Below are 11,765 nucleotides of genomic sequence, written 5' to 3' on the forward strand. Positions count from 1 at the left end.
CCTCTATGAGTTTCAGGCTACATTGTGAATTCCCAGCCAGCTAGCCAGTTCCACACAGTAGTTTTTAGGGGGCATGGATATCATGGTCTACTCTGTGAACACCCACTTATTGATGAAAACTGTATCCACACCGTACCCTTTAGGTCATATGTTTAGATACCCCTAAAATATGGTGCAGGCATTCACATGGTCCTCAAACAGTGATGCAAACAAAATTAATGAGAGCCACCACTGTATTGTTCTAAAGCCTCTTAGGAAAGGAGTATTCATTCAGAGTGTTTAAAAAAGGGAAATACAGAGCTATTTGCCTCTCATGTCCTTGAAATACAGCCTCGGGGATAACTATAAAGTTGAAATAATGACTTCCCAGATAAAGACTTCCCAAATTTCCATGTTGAGAATTCCCACACATGTTGAGATGTGGCTTTATTTTTAGGTAATATTAGTGTGGCGACACATTTGGAGCTTTTGTGGTGTTGCTTGGTTTTGGAGTGTTGTTTGTTTTCGTTTATTTATATGTATCTTTCCCTGCTGGATGTCTGTGCACCACATGCATGCAATTCCTCCCGAGGCCTGTAGGGGCTGAAGGGGCGTTCAGAGCTGGGCTGCCTTGAGTACCTCTGCATGCTTGCCCAGTCCTGAGATCAGCCTCACCCCTCCTAGGCCTGAAGCAGATTCCCAAGGCCTATAAAGGCAGGTTGCATGGGGCCTGCGAAAGAGACTTGGGACTCACCCACTTCTCCGTGGGATCCCAAGGAAAGGCACTTGGTGTCCTGACTAACAGTCCCATGTGGAGCCTGATTCTCACTGCAGAGCATAGCCTGCTCCACAGACCCCGCCCCTCGGCCTCCATGTGCACAATGCCAACTGCTGGCTTCTGCCAGCAGGGGTCCCCAGTAGTGATCCATCTCAAGGCAGGGCAACCCAGAATTAACTGGAGGGATCCCTGGAAACCTACTGACTCCTGGGATACATTCCATTCCAGGATCAGGTCTGGAAGAAATCTCCAGATCTACATTTCACCTATCGCCAGGTGATACTGCACTAATCCTAGATCACACTTGGAGACCAACTGCTCTGCAGCTAACATGTGCTTGGTGTCCAGACATGTAGCAGTTTCCCAGAGAACTATTAGCACAGTCAAAGAATGAATCTGAGTTAGTGAGTGACTTTTACACCAGATTTACTCCTTCCCATCTCACCTTCCAATCTCTTCTATTAAGGACATCCCGGAGCACTCAAGTATTACGAAAAAAAAAAAAAAAAAAAAAAAAAAAATGTTGCTGTCAATAAGGTGAAAATTTCAGAAGGAGGAAGTAGAGAAAGTGTCAGAGGGTAATCTACTCCTCTGAAATGAAGCCTCCTCAGAAATTACTGACTGAGATCTCAATAACAGCATCTCAGGAATTTCATGCACAGCATTCCCAGACTAGGCTGATTAGGAAATGTGAAGAAAAATAAATGCCTGTCATCATTTTCCATGATTATCCTTGTTTTTCCACACAGTGCCAAATGGTGTTTTTTTTTTTAACTATTTAATTTTATATCATTTTAATTTTTTTTTTTTGAGACAGGGTCATCATGAGCTTTGATTAGCTTAGATCTCGCTATTTATTTATTTGTTTATTTATTTATTTATTTATTTATTTATTGTAGGTACATGAAAGAATATTATGATACGCACGTGGTGGTCAGATGGTAACTCGGTGTGGCAGTCACAAGAAGCAAGGGTGGAGAGGATTTCAAAATAAACCTGTAGCTCTGACTTCACAGATCCTTTTACAGAGTTCTGAAGATTCAACTCAGATTCAACACTGTAACTCCCAAGGTAGGTCTGGGTCTTGTTTTTAATTTGACCCTGGTTCCCAAACTTCTCCTCTTTCTGATATCAGTCTGCTTCTGCCTCCTGAGTGCTGGGATCAAACAGATTTTTTGCACTCCACTGTTCTGCATATTTTAATGCTTCTTATATAATTTTTGAATTCCCTGACTTTCATCAGAGTGTAAAAGGTCTTTGATGATTATGTTACCCTGGGCTGACGCCTTGTTGTCAGACTCTTGCAGACTCTGTTTCTAAGGATGGAAGAAAAATCATTAAAAGGAGGGTTAGAGAAACTGCTAGTTAGTGGGATACGGCCCACAACCACAGGGAAAAGGGTCCAGTTCTGAGCACCCAGCTTGTCCTTCAGTGTCCCGGCCACTGGCTAGAATCTTTATAATAAAGTTGATACACCAGAAGTTTAAATAAATTAGCTCCTACAACTAAGTCTGTATACCTAAACTGCACTCAAATACTTTTATCACATTTATTTACTTATTGTAGGCATGTGGATGAATGACACTGTACTCATGTGGAGGTCTGATGATCACTCTGTGTGGTCGTCACAAGAAGCAAGGGTTGAGAGGACCTCAAAATAACCCTGTAGCTCCAACTCCAGAGACTTCTCCTCTCACCAGGAAGTTCTGCAGATTCAACTCAGACTCCAGAAACTGTAACTCCTACCAAAGGTGGTAGGAAACATTTGCAATTCAGCATCTGAGTTGTGTCTCCAACCCGAGTATTGTTTTCTATGTGGTTCTAGGTCAAGCTTCCCAACTTGATGAATCTATGTGCATTTGAAGAATAATTTCTGGACTCCTATAGAGTGTGGGATGCCATTTTAGAGGTGAATGGAGTAACGTGGTATGAAAGAAAAAGGAGAGAAGACACTACTGAGATTGATTGTAATGGGAGGGCCCAGATAAAAAGAGGCTGAACATGATTGTTACATTTTGTATCACGGGCTGAATATCACATGGAGGACATTGAGATATGTTAGTGTGGCTAAAGAGTTAAAATTAGAAATAGCTAGTTGTGGTACTGCTTAGCTCCAACACAGGTCTCCAAACCCTAACACAATCTGATCTTGTTTTTAATCACAGAGAAGTAGTTAAACACTTTATCACAACTGAAAAAACACCCTAGATGTAATGACACATCTCTTCCTCCCCAATCTCCCCTTCTTTCATCTCTCCCCCTCCTTCTTTCCCCTCCTTTCCTTTCTTTCTTTTTTTTTTTTCTGGGGATGTCAGCCCAAGACTTCTTGCAGAACTACTGATCCAGAACATGCAGGCACTAAGGAGTCTGATCAGAATCTGCTTTCTGTCATTGCTGATGACATCCTGGCAATAGTCATGTTTGTCCTTCATCCTACTTCGGGTAGCATCTGTTCATTTCCATGTATTTCTGCTTGCTCAGGGCCTTCACATTCCTAAGAGAAGATCGATCGCTTACACACAGCAACACAGACCTTTTCTCAGCAGCTTTTCTGAGTTCTCATAGCACCTTAGCTCCCTATTTCGTGTTTTATTTTAAACACAAAACTACCTAAGTGCTAATATGCATATTTTAAGGGTTTGCTCAGGTGCAATTGAAATGCTAAGTTCTGAACCCCAAGACCTGGTTGCTCCAAGATAAAAGGATCTTCATGTACACCAGCCTTTGTTGTGTAAACCTTGCTCCCCAATTTAAAACTATTGGTTAAATAAAACTGGCAAAAGCCAATTACTGGGGGGAAAAAGAGTGAGGTAAAGTGTGAGTTACCGGGCTGTAGGGGTGGGGTGTGGGTCACAGGTAGGGACCACAAGGAGAAGAGAGGATTGAGATAGGAGGAGATAGTATAAAATACAGATAGAAAAAAGGCAGGGGAGGAAGAGGAGGAGAAGGTGAAGGAGACAAAGAAAACAAGAGGTCTCCTTTAGTCCTGATGGACCAGCAGCAGGTTTCAGACTGTGATGCCTCTCCAGGATGCCAGACTGCTGCAGCATCAAGAACCCAGAAAATTTTCAACAACAAGTATTTGGGGAATACAGTGGGTAGTAGCCAGATCTTGGGGGTCAGTATTTACCATTTGAATACATAGCAGTACCGGATCAACCCCTATATATTCCTTCAGTCTATTAATAAGTACTTACTAAGAACACTGTGTTACAAGAAAACCTACAGAATCAACTAATGTGGGTTCATAAAAGCTCATAGAGACTGAACTGACAACCAGGAAGCCAGCATGGATCTGCCCTAGGCAATTCTGCATATGTTATGGTTGTGTTTACTTTGATCTTCTTGTGGTAATCCTAAGAGCAGGAGAAGAGGATGTCTCTATCTCTTTCTTTTGCCTCTTTAAGGACACTTTGACTCCTACTGAGTTGTGTGGTTTCAGCCTTGATATGAGGGGAGGTGCTTAATCTTGGTGCAACTTGATGTGCCAAGTTTGTTTGATATGCTGAGAGTCTTCCCTTTTTCTAAAGGAAAATGAAGGAGGAGTAGATGTACCAGAAGCAGAGATAAGGGGAGGGACAGGAAGGAGAGGAAGGAGGGGCAACTGTGGTCAGGATCTAATAATCTATGAGAGAACAAATAGTTAAAGAACACTGTGTTATATGCAGTGCTGTGTTAAAACACGTAAATTCAACCTCGTTACGTAGAGTCCTGCAAAGACATTGTACTTGGAAGACAAATATGTGTAATCAAAGTGCAAAAAACAGAAAGAAGGAAATAGGGAAGCTATGTTTAATTTCACTCCAAGGTTGAACTTTCTATCAGCTTCATTTTGCTGCTTTGAAAGCCTTTGAAATGTGGGTATATATTCAGTATACTGATGCAAATCCTTCTGCATCCCTTAGAGATAGTAACCAATGACTGTCTGTGTGTAAGTGTCTATAAACATATGGGGAAATAAATGCATGACTTGCAGCTATGGTTAAACACAGGACAGACTTTTGTTAGAGAGAAAAGGAAATGGAGACAAATCTGCTTCTCCATCTTCTCTTGCCTTACCTTGATGGAAAGCCCTGCTGAGGCTGTGCACTGAGGAAGAACTGGGAAAAGGGCAGAGGGAGTCTTCACCATGTTCTCCTAGTAATCTAAAATGGTTTGGGAAAGAGAAAGGAGGTAGTTGGGGCAACAGTGGACTAACAGACTCAAGGATGGGAACACAATGAGAGAGGCATTCAAGATGGAAGGAAAAGTGAACAAGCAAGGCAGGTAGTGAAGAAAGGTGAGGTAAAGCCTTGCACAACACAAGGATGTGTAAGAATGTAATTTCAGGTCTCAGCTTGAACTTAAAATTAAAAGATTCTTAAGTCTGAGTCAAATATTAGCTGCCCCAGAGGCACATTCCAGGAAGAGCACATTCCAAAGACTCAAACAAACATTCCAGGAAAAAAGACCCAAGATAGGAGTTTATGAGACATTAACAAGTAAACCTTGGTAAACAGAAGCTACTTAAGCTGACCTTCTTTGTTGTAAAAAAGATAAGGTGTAAATTTGAGTTACTTAGAAACCAGGCCTGGGAACAGAAACTAGGCCTGGGAATGGCTGTTGGAGTTTGGCCTTTATGGTTATTGTTAAGAAGTAACTGTATTGCTGCCCTCATGAATTTTGTAAAAATAGTATATAAGCTGCCCTTAGCTTTAATTTGGGGTTCTTCTTGCCTGCATGCAAGAGAACCCTAGTATCCTGGTTGTCATCTGGTCATCTTATCATTAATAAACCTCATGTTATTGCAAGGAATCCTGTCCTTGAGTGTCTCTGGGGGAGCACATTCCCTGGTTTTGTATCTTTAGAGTCCAACAAATGGTCTTTGAGCAGAAGCCCAAAATTCTATGATTTAGTTGAATATGTTTTCTGTGCCATTAAACTGGTATTCTTCACCCTCTTTTATTTCTGTTATTCTAATATTTTTTATCTTTTTATTGTGTCCTGAATTTCCTGAATGTTTTGGGTTACAGGTATTTTACACTTTGTATTTTCTTTAACTGACTTGTCAATATCATCTGTGGTATCTCCTATGCCTGAGATTCTTTTTTCTATCTCTTGTATTCTGTTGGTGATGCTTGCATCTTTAGCTCCTGATCTCTATTGTAGGTTGTCCAACTCCAGGATTGCCTACATCTGTGATTTGTCTAAGGTTCTTTTGCTCTTGTGTTTTCTTGTATTTTTAGTTATTTACATTTCAAAATATTATCCCCCTCCACAGTTTCTCCTCCATAACACACTTTTATACCACCTCCCTATGCCATTATGCAGGTGCTGCCTCACCCACCCACCCATTCCTGCCTCAGCCCCTAGCATTTCCCTACCTTGCACATGGAGCTTCCACTGGACCAACCTCAGCTGCTCCTTTCCTAAAAAGGGTCTCTCAGAGCCTGGAGATCCTGTGGTTTACAACCAAGGGAATAGATCACAACACCCAAAGAATGATTCCATTATATAATTGCCATTATGGCAAACACTTAATGAAAATACACATATGGTCACAACTTATCTTTGATGACCCTTATTGTACTTCATCTTACCTTAGCTTCTGTAAGTACTTTTTATTAACTCATTAAATAGAGAAATTATCCTCTCATTAGTCATGATACATTTGTCCTACTCTGACATTTGATACTGGGTCTGAAGAACACAGTGAATTACTTTTACCAGTTTTGAAAAAACACAAGATTTCTGGGAGCATTGTTTTTTAAAAATTATTATTTAGATTGTGCCTCAAGGGAAAAGAACTCCAATGCCTGAAGCAATCATGCTAATTCCCCACACTACACAGCAATCTATTCTTCCCAGATGAATCCAGTTCTTACTCTTCATCTTCATCCCAGGATCAAACCTATATAAATACCCTTAGAAAACACTATGGCCCCCTTATAGATTGATTTGATTGATTCAAAAATTGAAGCCTCGGTCTCCTAAATCTGTGACCTTGTTTAGTAATAGACTGTATGGTGGTTTGAATAAGAATGGACACCATAGGCTCATATGCTTGAATGATTAGTCACTGGAGACTGGCAATATTTTAAAAGAATTAGGAGGTGTGTCCTTCTAGAAGATGGACTTTGAGGTTTCAAAAGCTCATGCTAGGCCCAGCTCTATACCTGCCTCTATGCCTACAGCTCAGAATGTAGCTCTCTACCAGTGCTCCAGTGTCTGACAGCATATTGACATACTACCCACCAAGAGCATAATGTGCTAAACTCCTGAAACTGTAATGATGAGCCCTCGATGAAATGCTTTCTTTCACAAGAGTTGCCTTGGCTATGCACAGCACTCGAATATTATCTAGGACAGACAAATTAGAGTCATAACAATGTAAGATGGGGTCTTAGAAGGGTCAGATGGATCTGTGCCTTAGTCACTATTTTCCTTTTTGCAACCATTTCCTGACAAAAAGCAAGTTAGGACAAGTCTTATTTTGGTTCACTATTGGGTCATCATGGTGTGGAAGATGTGATGACAGGCATGTAAAGCTGCTTGCTCATTTCTTAGCCAATTAGGAGAAGGGGTAAATGGAATTCCAGCACACAGCTAACTTTCTAGCTTTCTCCATGTCTCCTTAATTGTGTTTTTAATTAAAATATATCTATAACATTCCCTCCTCTTCACTTCAACTACACCTGTGTGTCCTACTCACTAGCAACTACACAGTCTCTTTTTTTAAAATTACACTTGTTATACACACTAGAATAAATATATAAGTGTAGCCTGATAAGTCCATGTATTGTTGTCTACTTGTTGATGTTTTGTTATTCTATTAGAGATGTCTATTGTGTAATAGATAACCAGTATGAGGGCTCGTCCTGGGGAACACTAATTCTACCTCTCTCAGCTGCTGTTAATTCCCCTCAGCTCTTTAGATCTGGAACCATGTGAGACTACTCCATCCATGTTGGCATGTCAGCAGATGTTATCATTGTTCAGGTCTCATTTTAGCAGCCATATTGTTGAGATATCATGGATGTGACTTCCCTGTGATATCAAGAAAACAAAGTCTCACAGCAGACTTGCTAGTCCTCAGACTCTTACAACCTTTCTGCCCCCACTTCTGAGATGGCCCCACAGCATAATGTATAGGGATTGTGTTTTAGATGTATCAGATGGTGCTGGGCAGCCTACAGTCAGTGGTTACTTGCATTTTGATGAGTATGGTCTTTGTCTGCTGCAATAAGAAGCTTCCTTTATAAAGGGTGAGAGCCTTACTTATCAATGGATAGAAGGATAAGTACTCAGAATACAGTTAGGATTTGTGCTGGTTTAGGAAAGCTGCAGTAGCATGTTCCCCAAAACCCATGTCCTGACTACTCACAAACAGTTGGCTAGGTTGACAGTTGTCATTTCCCTCCTGTTGAGCACTCCTTGAGTCCAATTAGACAGTTATTGGTTACCACCAAGATAAAAGTACCACTTTTACACCTTTGGAGAGAACTTGCCATGTTGTTGTTCACTGGCTTTGTAGGTAGAAGTATTGACTGCTTTCCTGTCTTTACAGCTTGCATTTCAACCTCTGGTAGTATGAAAACTACTCAGAGTGGAAGCTCTGGGTCAGAACTTGCTTGAATTCTTTAAGTCTTATGTTAAAATCTAAAGCATCTTCAGCAATGGGGACTTACCTTCAGATCCTGGGAGGCAACCAAAGACAACATCTGCTATTCAGGATCTGACTACCTACCCATAGCGTCCTGATCAGCCTACAACTGATCATAATTAGTGGATCTAGAAATGAGAAGCAAGAAAAATATGTCTGCATTCTACTTTCAATTTTAAGTTATAAATAAAGCTAAATTCAAAACTAAAAGATGGCAGATGAAATTTCCAGACCACATGAAAAATATACTGGCAACATCTACCATCCCTCTCCCTTGCTAGTCTTGAACTGAAATACTCACCACCACACTCCTGTGTCCTCTGCTGCAGGCTCCATTCCCTGGGTTTGTATGACGCTTACTCTAAACACTGTTTTGATGGAACTTTTTTTTCAGGAATTCACTGTGTCTCTAGAATTCCCTCTTCCTCAGGCTTCTCTGTGGGAGTAAGTATGGTTTCTCCTTTCCCTGTTGTATTTTCCCTACAAGTTTCCTTGTGTTTCTCTACCTGAAGGGTCTGTTGGGAAAGAGTCCTCCCAAGCCTACACCATCAGTGAGCAGGAGCAGAGAATGAAGAGGTTGGAGAAGCTCAAAAGGGACCTTGAAAGGATGAACAATGAGAGAGACGAACTCCGGGGCATCCTGGCACTTTATAGTGACAAGAATATGAACAACAGGTAATCATTATGCCCAGTTCTCGGCTGTCTATCTTGGGCCCTCTCTGTTGACCCCAGATTTCCACATATCACAGGAGGCTACAACTCCAGGCTGTCCTCATGTCCAAATGCATTTTGCTGATTGGATATTAGACACAGAACTTGAAGTTCAGACAGGAGTGAAATGGGGTCACAAGCTCTTTTGATTTCTCCAAAAGAAAACTATAGCCTGTGGCTTGAATCACCACAGGCAGTTGGTGTCACCACAACACTGGTGACATCACAGAAGATTCTAGGGTTCTAGTGGATACAAGAGATTGTCCAGGGAAGTGACTTCTGATGAGGTCACTGGAACTGCCATGGCCTACCTGCTGACCAGCTTGCCCCACATTGACCAGTTTCTGAGGTGCCCTTTCCTGGAGTATTTCTTTGAACTCAGGGGATACCCCTTGGCAACTTTTCCTTTTAAAGCTAGAGATTTCTCTCTGTTTCATTACAAGTTAAGCACTTTGGATGGGAGAGTTGGTTCGGGCCTTGGCATGGGCAGCTCATCTTTGTTAGTACCTTAAGGTCTAGGGTTCTTGCTTGAGGGAGATTCTTCTCCTGATAAATCTACCCCTAGTCTCCATTCATGTACCACAGTCCACTTCCCCAGGGTGTCCTGTTTCCCAGAGGCAACAATGGTTCTCCTGCACCTTTAATTTTATGCAAGTCAGATTATATCTTCTTATTGTGCACATGCCTTGAGGGGAGACATTGCTTCAATATATTCAGACATGTGTTTCCACAATCCCATTTTTGCAATGTAAACTCCCTTGTCCATTTCAATATAGGAAGGAGTTCACATCCAGGGGAATATCCAATTGTAAAGTTTATGTCTCTTCTTCAAAAGATAAAATCCCACTTTCTCCCTTTCTCCATTACAACCAGACATAGTAGGCATCTTGAGCAAAGGTCAACAGGGACATTGGATTGCTGCTCTGTAGTTCCATTAGCCATCACTTCTCCAATATCTACCTTTCTGAGTTCCAGTGAGAACTCAAGAGTTCACTGAGATCCAGTGAAACCCCAATTTCAATGTGTCCAGTAGTTCAGGAAAGACTGTGTTTGGCACTGTCATCTGTGGCTTCTGCCTTCTGAATCTATGGTACAATGTGACCTAACCTCTCAGGTGTAAGAGTGGAAAAATCATGTAAGTCCTTTCCAAATTGATTGTGTTGTCCTGGGCTACTTCCTTCAGCCATGTAGTATCACTATGACAATGATCAAAGGTGGCAATTCTGCAGAGAAACAGCAGGGGATTTATTAGGTAAAATGAAAAGGATTTGGATTAATTCTAGTGTAGAAATGAATTTCCTTATGTGGTTGAGGTTTTATAGGAATAGCAGGGTGATTTCAATAAATGAAAGTATGAATTTCATTGTATAGTTTTACTCTTTGATTTTATATTTCTAAAAGAGATGAATTAATGATCAGAAAGTTTAGAAAAACCTATTTAACTATCTAGTGAAATTCTGCAGACACAATCTGCTTTGCAACAAATGATACTTCTGTGTCCACCGTGTTTTGTGCCAGTCAGCAATCCAAAAAAAAAAAAAAAAAAAAAGTGTGTTGAACAATTTGTTGTTTCCACAGGGGATTAAGAGAAATAAAAATTTAAAGACACAAATGAAGACCACAGAGTGTTTCCTATCATGTTCTTTTTGAACCGCTTGCTTATTTAAGTCTTTTTTCATAGCTCCAAGTGTGCTGGAGGAGAAGCTTCCACTGCTGTCAGATGTTCAGGCTCTCCTCCTCATTGCACACAGAATCATCCCCACAGTACCCCATAGTTGCCAGTGTCTAAGGATGAGTTCTCTTGTCACCTGACATAAATCATTCTTCTATCCAATATCTTTTTAAGCACACCACCCAGAAAGGAAATAGCTCTGTAATTTCTTCATTTTAAAACAGCCTGAGTGAACCAGCAAGAACAGTTTTCTGGCTAAACATTACATTACACCAAGTAAGAGAGATAAATGGAAAAATGAAAATAATTTTGTTTATGGCATATATGCTTGTGAGTTTTAGAATTGCACTTTGAATATTTTCAAACGGTAACTGTTTGGCACCAAAAATTCCTGCCACCTTTTAAATGATGTAGCAAGAAACATTGCTATTGATCTAAAGTGAGACAACTGATTCTTTACACAAAACAGTTTATTTGGTTTAAGCAGTGAGTCACTGATTACATGGTGAACTCTCTAGTGATCTGCCATAGTGCCTATAAAAATGCTTACAAAACTACTATTATACAGGCTATCATGACTTTTGCTTTGAAACTCAGAAGCACGGGTGTTAGAAAGGTCCTAAAGGCTCTGGGGATGATCTGGTCCAGTTGATTCATAGAAATGCAAGACCCAGGGTTTTCAGGGACCCATGGAGGTTATACAGCTAAGCACTGATAATTGGTCAAGTCACTTCAATTGTACTATACAACTTCAGCTACAGGCATCTGAGCACAGAGATCAGCAGATTAGAAAGGAGTGCCCTTCCCAACACTAGGAGATTCAGAATACACTAGAAGTATATAGATTTTGTTTATTACCTTTTATAGGCATTATTTTACCAAGTAACTGTCATCTTCCAGGTTCTGCTGAGGCTTCATTTTCCACAGTTGTTCTAGGTTTATAATATCTTTACTGACCCCCATGAATGCTATAAAATAGTGTG

This window comes from Arvicanthis niloticus, chromosome 2, assembly GCF_011762505.2.
Source record: "Arvicanthis niloticus isolate mArvNil1 chromosome 2, mArvNil1.pat.X, whole genome shotgun sequence".
NCBI lineage: Eukaryota > Metazoa > Chordata > Mammalia > Rodentia > Muridae > Arvicanthis > Arvicanthis niloticus.